General features: G+C 44.8%; 1 protein-coding gene across 5 annotated transcripts in view; it reads left to right on the forward strand.

Annotated features, from left to right (window-relative positions):
• VPS13B (vacuolar protein sorting 13 homolog B) overlaps positions 1–9,145 on the forward strand; it is a 761,266-nt gene that overhangs the window by 555,256 nt on the left and 196,865 nt on the right. The gene's annotated exons all lie outside the window — the stretch shown is intronic.

The raw sequence follows: 9,145 nt of genomic DNA on the forward strand, positions 1-9,145 counted from the left end.
TTATAAAGATAATGGTTTGAAACATGGAACTCTGATGTATTATGTATTATAAAGTATTTATTTCACATATCACTAATACAGTATACTATGTTATAAAGCAATTATTTCATTCTTTAATTTGTATAGTGCGTGTGTTTTATTTGCTGAATAAAGCACCTTGTAATAGGCATGATGTCACTGGAAGTGTGACCTTTGTTTGTATTCATACCATGTGAAAGCTTACTTAAAGGAGAACTATGAGGTGAGTGATTTTCACTCATCCTCATAGTTCTAGCCGACCTGTGACAATGAGACTGTCATAGGCCGGCTCAGTAGATCGGGAAGTGAGCGAACACATACCGGAGTTCGCTCACTTCTCGATCCTGTTACGGCAGAGAGCCGTGACAGGGGAGTGGCTGGATTCCCCCTCCCTGCTCCGATCCTCCAGCGCTGACTGGCAGAACGGACGGGGAGGGGCGGGTACAGCTGGCTCTGCCTCTAGATAGGCAGAGCCAGCTGTCACTCACGCAGCTGAGCGGATCCAGACATAATTGTCGGGATCTGCTGCAGCTGTCGCGTCTCAGTATACTGTGAGCTCTTGCTCACGGTATACCAAGCTTAGGGTGATGGGAGGATGCTAGTTTATGTCCTCTTAGGGCCGTTACCCTTAGGAGAACTATGGGGAAAAGCCCTAACCCCATAGTTCTCCTTTAAGAATACTATACTGATTAGTTCTATTTAGTCAGGTAAGGTAAGCGGCACATTTCCATTAGATTTACCAGCAACTAAGTAGTGTAACGTTTGTGCAGGTTTACATTCCCACGCATGCCATTTTGCCAAGTAGTGACAGGTAGAATGTATGGAGGTACAGAACTAAATTAGGCTCTGAACCAGCGGTCAAATGTGTTTTAGTGCACTGCTTCGGAAAAATAGAAATATCCGATATTGGCTGTGTTGCCAGCTAATTGAAAACGAATGAGATGCCTTAACACAACACGGTAATGCAACACAGCACTTAAGTGTGAACAGACCCTTATGCAGACAGCAGTTAAATATTAAATTATTATTTCAACCTTAACTGTAAATGTATTCATCTTCTCTATGACACTCACTCTGCATTTGCAAAGCATGACTGACAGCCTCTGTAGGGCTTCCTTCATCAGCTGTCAGTCCTGACCCACACAGGAGCTGTACATGAAGGGGACCACCGTGCAGACTGCCGTCTCCCTGGTGCCCAACATTTCAGAGCACATGCCAGTGCTCTGTATTGCTGACCCAGCTTAAGACACCATGTGCTGCATATAGAGCTCAGTCTAAGCCAAAACGTTTTTCACGTTTTTCATTTTGGATAGTGTGTGGAATGCTTAAAACCCCTTGCAGTTTTTTCATTTGTGTCCATTGTCCTGTAGCCACAACAAGAAGTGAAAATAAATATTTCCAAAGTCCGTAAGAATAAAATGCCTTCTTAGACAGTTGTCATCCGAGCAAGTATCCCCATTGGAAGATTACCAAGATTTTCCCTCCCCTTCCTGTCCAAATTACTTCTAGTCCCAATGACAGTTATCACCAGAACAAATAGTGACACTCCCCAACATGGATACAGACAGCAATAAAAACCTCCCCCCACTCTATCCTAAATATCATTATCTTAAAAACCACAAATGTTTTACATTTTAGATAGAAAATATTTTCACATGTGAAGGAAAATGTTCTTGTCTTAAAGATAAATGTTTCTATTCTATTGTATTACAGTGAATGTTATAAATGTGCACACCCACAATAAGTGTCCTTATATAACCACTGTGGGCTTTAGGGAAATCAGATGTAAATAAGACTAATATTTAAGGTTTTTTTAAGGTAGAACTGAATAAGAATTTTTGTATTTATTTATACTATACAAAATATAGGAAAAAAACAATTTAATTTGTAATAGTGTATGTATATCTGTAAATATAAACAATTGTAAAAAACATTTCTTAACCACTTCAGGACCACTATACGTATATATAAGTCCTCATCCTGAAGCTGCTATACCAAGATCTGTTGCTGCAGCCATGATCTTGGTATCATTTTTTTTTCCAGGTGATGCTTGTTCAGTACAAGTGATCTGATCACTTGTAGCAGCCTGCAAATCTGGTGCCCCCTGCACTCCTTTGCCTTGGTTTTCAGGGTCCCGTGCTCCTCTAGGGAACCCAGGACCACGGCACAGTGTCAAGATGGAAAGCTTGAGAAGACCAAGGAATGTCCGCTTCCTGGTCTGCTCTGTTATCAGTGAGGCAGGGAGTGCTGTGCTATCAGCACTTCCTGCTTCAGACCTGTCAGAAGCCGGCTGAAGTGCCAGTTACACAGGTGATCAAGCACATTCATGTGCTTGATCGCCTGTATTGGAGGGTAGGCGAGACATCGGGGGTTCTAATAGACCCCAGATGTCTCCATAAAGAGAACCTGTCACCTCCAAACGCTATCACATCAGGGCTTGTTATCCCCTGTGTCATAGCAATAAAGTTATTGAAAAAATCTAAAAACATAATAATAAGATAAAAATTAAAAACAATAACAACCAACCCCGCTGTTCCCGCCATCTACTGTACATGTGAATGATCATGCATGTAAACGACGGTTGCGTCGCATGTTAGGTATCACTGCGAACGTTGGAGTGAGAGTAATAATTCTGGGGCCATAATTCACTGTTAACTCTAAACTGATGAACAGTAAAGGCTTTTAGAGCCACGCCTATGGACAATTTTGATTACCATTGTTCTTCTCCTCATTTTTGGCATCTATTTACTCAGTAAATATATATATTATGGAAAATTGTATCAATACTTACCATAACTTTCCTTTTCCTGGCTCTTTTTCCGTTAGCATGTCAGCATACCATGGGAAATAGCTAGCTACACAAAAACATGGGAGGGTATATAATGCAAAAAAGCAATTTATTTGAAAGGTCAATGAGAACATGCCGCAGAGAGCACAGCCGATCCAAAGGAACAAGCTGAATATGCGGAGACGTCCACCCTATAATGTCGGATGAACGTATTAGGAGAGGACCAGCTGGTGGCTTTGCAAACAATTTCGGCAGGAACTTTGGAGTAAGCAGCCCAGGAGGTAGATACCGATCTGGTCGTGTGAGCCCTGACTTCAAGAGGAGGGGGGAAGACCTGCTGAGGCATATGCCAGCTGAATCGTCCTGACCACCCACGAAGATAGCAATCTAGTCGAAGCTGTGGCTCCTTTTTTAGGACCCCTTGGGAGAACAAATAGATTATCTGAAGTGCGAAAGTCTTTTGTTCTAGCAATGTAGGTAGACAAGACTTCCACAGCATCCAACTGTTTAAGAAGCTTGTCTTCCACAGACAGATCTACCACATTAATAGCCGGCAGCACTGATTCCCAGTTGACATGAAACTCCGTAGAGACTTTAGGCAGAAACTCCGGCATGGGCTTCAACACCACACGATCTGAAAAAAACTGTCAGTAAGGTTCCTTGACTGAAAATGCCCTAAGCTCCGACTCTCCTGGCCGAGAGAATGGCCATATTGAAAACCGTCAGTAAGGTAAGATGGTACAGGGAACTTGACACAGCGGGAGAGAAAGGACCTCTCGATAATTCCCTCAGCACCAGTGGAAGGTCCCATTTGGAAAAAAAGGGCCTCACCGGAGGCCTTATCTTCAAGGCAGCCCTCAGAAACTGCTTCACCATAGGATGAAAAGCCCAACGGACCTTGGTCAGAGCAGGTACCTGAACTCTCAAGGTATTGTAACTGAGACCCACATCAAGGGCTGACTGGAGAAAGTCAAGAATTTGACCAATCGAAGGGTCTTCAGGATTCCACCCCTTATTTGAGGCCATGGCCAAAAAACGCACCCAAACCCTGTGATAGGTTGATTTGGTGGAAAGCTTAGTAGCCTTCAACAGAGTTTCTACTACTGAGGATGAGAGACTCAGCCGTTGTAATCTCTGCCTCTCAAGTAGAAAGCCATCAAATTCAGCCGGGACAAGTTGCAGCAGAAGATCCCGTTTCAGAGGCAATGGTATTGGAGGTGCGGTCATCAGATCCAGAAGCAGAGGTAACCACGGCCGCTTCGGCCACCACGGGAGGATAGCTATCGCCCCCACCTGCTCCCTGTCTATCTTCAGGAGAGTCCATAAGATCAAGGGAGTTGGGGAAAGACATAGACCAGTGTAAAAGTCCATGGAAGGGACAGAGCATCCTGACTGTAAAATCGGGAGAAGAAGATTGGGAGCTTCGTATTCTACTCTGACGCCATCAGGTCCACCTGAGGAGTCCCCCAGCGCTGAAATATTGGTTTCAGGTATAGGGGATTCAACGCCCAGTCGTTCGGGTCCTGGAAGACTCGACTTGTCTGTCTGCAAGGGTATTGTCTACTCCTGGGAGGTATGAGGCTGTCAAATCCAGCAGATGTTTCTCCGCCCAAGTAAATAGGGGGGGAAGCAATTTCCAGCAGGGAGAGACTCCTGGTTCCCCCCTGCCGAGCTACATAAGTGACTGCTGTCCTGTTGTCCATTCTGATCTTGACTTGTGCACCCCTGATTAAATAGTGAAAGGCCTGCAAAGCTTCGTAGGCCGCCTATAGCTCCAAAATATTCGACTGAGGAGATATGTTCCTGCCCCATCTGGGCTGGGCGGATTGGTCTTGGCAATGACCTCCCCATCCTTGGAGACTCGCATCCGACGTGATAGTGATCCATCCTCCCGGACTGAGTGCCCTGCCGCCGGATAACTTCACTGGACCCTGCCACCACAGAAGACTGAGCCTGACTGGTCGTGGCAAAAAGATTAGTTGAGAAAGAGAGACTCTGTCCCACTGTTGCAAGAAGCAAAACTGGATATGCCGTAAATGCCAATGGGCCCAAGGCACGGCCGGGATGGTTGATGAGAGCAATCCCATGTAACTCAGGCAAATTTTGGCCGGACAGAACACCGACCTGCCCACCATACTGGAAGATTGGACTATGTGCCGCACCTTGCGGTGTGGAAGGAAGATCCTCATCTGAACGGTGTCGAAAACCATGCCCAGGTACTCCAGTCTCTGCGAGGGAAGCAGATTGCTTTTCTTTAAATTTATCACCCATTTGAAGTCTTGTAGAGCCTGAACCATCACCTCTCGGTGAGCCACAATTTGATGTATTGACTGGCCCAAGAGCAGGACATAGTCCAGATAGTGATGGATATGTTTTTGAGTCTCAAAAAGGCTACTAAAGCCACGAAGACCTTGGTAAATGTCCTGGGAGCGGACGAGAGGCCAAACGCTAGGCACTGGAATTGGAAATGATCCGGTCCCACTGCGAACCTGAGGACTCTCTGGTGCTCCCCTGCTATGGGAATGTGAAAATACGCATCTGCCAGGTCTACTGACAACATCCAATCCTCTGATCTCACTACCTGTTTTATTGTTTTGAGGGATTCCATACGGAAATGTTCCGTTTTGACATATTTGTTCAATCCTTTCAGATCCAAGATAGGCCTGAATGCTCCTGACACTTTCCTGACCAAGAAAAGCGGAGACCCCTGTTCCCGGCTGGAGTACCGGGACAGCCAGTACTGCACCTGAGTGCTGTAATTCTTGAATACAAGTCCTGAGACAATCTTTCTTCTCTTTTGATCTTGGAATCAAAGGGATTTTGGTCAAAGGGAAGAAAACTCTATCCTGTACCCCCTACGAACGACTCTCACCACCCAAGCGTCCTGGATGTTGTCCGCCAAAATGCCCTTCCCCCTCTGAAAAAGGAAGACTGACCACCTCTCCAGCATCCTCTGAGGAACTCTCTTCCAGGTCTATAAGCTTTCCTGATTTACCTCCAGTCACCATCTTAATGGCTTCATCCAGGGGAGTCCCAAAGATCAATTTCCCGGCAAAGGGAATAGAGCAAAGCCCCTGTTTAGAGGCCCCATCCGCCGACCAGTGCTTCAGCCAAAGAGCTCTACGCCCTGTCACCGAATGGGACATAAGCCTGGAAGAGAGCCTGACCAGTTTGACTGAGGCCTCTGCTGTAAAATCGCCCGCCATCTTCAAATCGTGGAGAGATGACACAATGTCCTCCCTGGGGGTACCCGAGAGGAGTGCATCCTCCACCCCGCCAATCCAGATTCTGATGGCCTTACTGACTGATGAAAGGGCAACCGCAGGTTTGCAGGCCGCTCCCGCGGCAGAGTATATCTTCTTAAGGTCCGACTCTATCCTGCGGTCCATGCCATCTTTGAAAGAGACAGAGTCGTCCACAAAACCATATGCTTCGCCAATCGCTGTAGAGCAGCATCCACTTTGGGAGGAGTATCCCACAGCTCAGAGTCAGATGGCCGGCACGGATTTAACTTAGAAAGACCAGCTTGTCTAATCGGTTTTCAATCAGGCCTAGCCCATCCTTCCTCTATAACTTCCTTTATCTCATAGAACAGAGGAAAGGAGGGCGAATCCTCCTTCAGATTCGGAAAGTATTTCCGAAGCTTCTGTTCAGGCACAGGATCATCCTCCCATTCTAAGGCATGCTTAATAGCTGAGATAAGAGGCCACAAGGGAAAAATCAAAAGAGAAAACCTGAGCTTCGCTGTCTTCTTCAATTACAGAGTCCTCCCCAGGAGATTCAGGGGATGAATGAAGACCTGAAGCCATCTCCTCCTCCCTTCTCCTTTTGGGAGCTGGATTCCGGCTGGTAAAGAGCCTAAGCCCTTCTGCCACAGCCTCCTGAATATAAGCCTTCACATCCTGTGTCTGGGAAGTCTCCTCCGTAGCTACCTCTTTAAGGCAGTTCAGACACATCACCTTATCAGGTAAGGCCGGAGCCCTGCATACTCAGCAGGAACCAGTAGGGGGCTTAGTAGGAGAGGATCTTGGAGAATTTTCCTGAGGAAGGCGACCTGTGCCCAACTTAGGGGATCTATGGGAAGACCATGCGGAAGGCTTCCGCCCTGGAGATGAAGATCTGTGATGGGATTTAGTTTTATTGCTTCTTCCCTGCTTTGGGACTCCTCCCCCTAACAAGGGCGATAAGAAGCAAAAACAAACTAATAACAATTCTATCAGAAAAAACAGTAGCAAAAAAAAAAGTTAAAATAAATTTGTTCCACTTTTTTTTTTTTAGGGATATACATATATACCACCACTCCTACCTCTCCGAAGAGCTTCATACCTGCATAATAGGGCTACCTTGACTCATACCAGAGGAAACTGCAGCAAGGAAAGACAAGAGAAGATAGCATGAGTAAAGAAAACCCTTCTACATCAAGTGAAGGGACTAACCATAAAAACCAGTGCTCACCAGAAGTTTTAGAGCAGCAGAAGTAATGACCTGCAGCCAGCCGAGCCGATGCCCGACTGCCGACAAAGCAGAATCTTAAAAAGACTGGCCCCAACTAGAACCGACCCTAGAGAGGGAGGACAGGGAGACCACGCCCCACCCCCGAACCACCTGACCGCAACGATCACGTGACCCGGAAGAATGCGCTCCAAGTTGCAGCGCACGCCGACCCGTCCCACCACGAGGACGGAACCCCGAGGCGAACTGTCAGGGCGAGATACAGCCGCGAGACACAGACGAGCAGGATGAGAAAACAGCGAGAGAGCCCAGCAGGAGTGCCGGCAAGAGAAGGTAAAAAAAAAAGACAGAGTCAACTTACCCAGCCCATATGTTACAGACCTTCAGCCATTTAGGCCAATTGTCATAAAACCCCGGCACCATGGGTATGCTGCATCAGAGGATTTACCTCGTCTAAGAGCATCTATCACCCAGGAGAGAAGAGACCCCGAAAAGAACGCAGGGGGGTTTATCATCTGGTAAGGTGGTCCTACTGGGGGTTGAGGACGGAGCTAACCCGTGGTATGCTGACATGGGGGAGAGCCAGGAAATATATATATATATAATTTGTTATTATTATTGTAAAAATAATGCTTTTTTTTGGAAAAAAAAATAGAGAAATACAAATACGTATTGGAGAGATAGAATAAGTTAAACAACCTAAATCTTCTAGGCACAATTGTACAATGTACATAGAGGAGGAAGGCAACAGACTATCAGGGACAGGGTTTTACATTATAAAGTGAGACAGTACAGTTACAATCCTGCTTATTAGAGCTTACAATCTAGAAGGTAGTGGCAAGTGATACAAAAGGTGGTGTAGCATTGGATCCACTGCCAAAACAGTGCCTAATCATGTAGTGCACTTTTCAAAAGTGATCTGGAGAAGTACATGTAAGTTCTAAATTTGGATGTACGCATCCAGCCAAACTAGAACTGAAGGCAGGTGTGTTATAAGTTTAACCATGCAACATTTTGCCTTGCATATCATTGTAAAATTATTATTATTAGTATTCATTTCTACAATTCCCATACATTGATCTGCACATGAAATAACAAAATGAAACACTGTCACAGACTCCAGACAAAAGCAAGGACCGAGGCTTGGTGCACAAAATAAGGAGAACTCTGACTGTAGGATCTTCTAAGCTGTGGTTTGCCCTTTAAAGGCAGCATGACCCTAAAATATGTTGATAGTCAATAAAAGTTTGTCACCTTTATTTTCACTACTGTTTCAGTCATTGGTTTATATGGTACAACAATTAGCTCTAAAGAACAGAAAGTTGTAGCATAGTCAGTTCATATTGTGTGAAGTTGATGCTTTCCTAAAGTCACTTGAAGCTTGTGTATAATTTGAAGCAGCAGTACCACCTAGGGGTTATTTGTGTCCAGACGAGTTTTTCTTTTTTTTTTTCCTGTTATACTTTCCCTCTTTTTCTTTTAATCCTTTCTGGTGTTCTTACTATTTTCAGTGTAAATACACTTTAGTACTCTAGATATGTTCCTTCCCTTTCTTAATTTATATAATAATGGCATATATACTAATTAACTCTCTAGCAGTGTATAAAAGAAACTTGTTACACAAAAAACATATTACACAAATGTAAAAGTAACAGTGATGAGAACATATCTGACCAATTTCAGCCACTTAAACAGCTATATACATTCCTAAAGAACTGCATTTTACATTATATGTTTTACCTTAAAGTGCTAAAACTAAAAATCAAATGGGATGAATAAACAACCTTGTATAATGGACAGTTTGTGTTATCCTATAGAGAAACACAAAGAGAAACCAGATAAAAAGCTTTATGTCAGTTGGTATGAGGTTACTTGCCCACTACATGT

This window comes from Nanorana parkeri, unplaced genomic scaffold, assembly GCF_000935625.1.
Source record: "Nanorana parkeri isolate BGI_ZX_2015 unplaced genomic scaffold, ASM93562v1 scaffold16, whole genome shotgun sequence".
NCBI lineage: Eukaryota > Metazoa > Chordata > Amphibia > Anura > Dicroglossidae > Nanorana > Nanorana parkeri.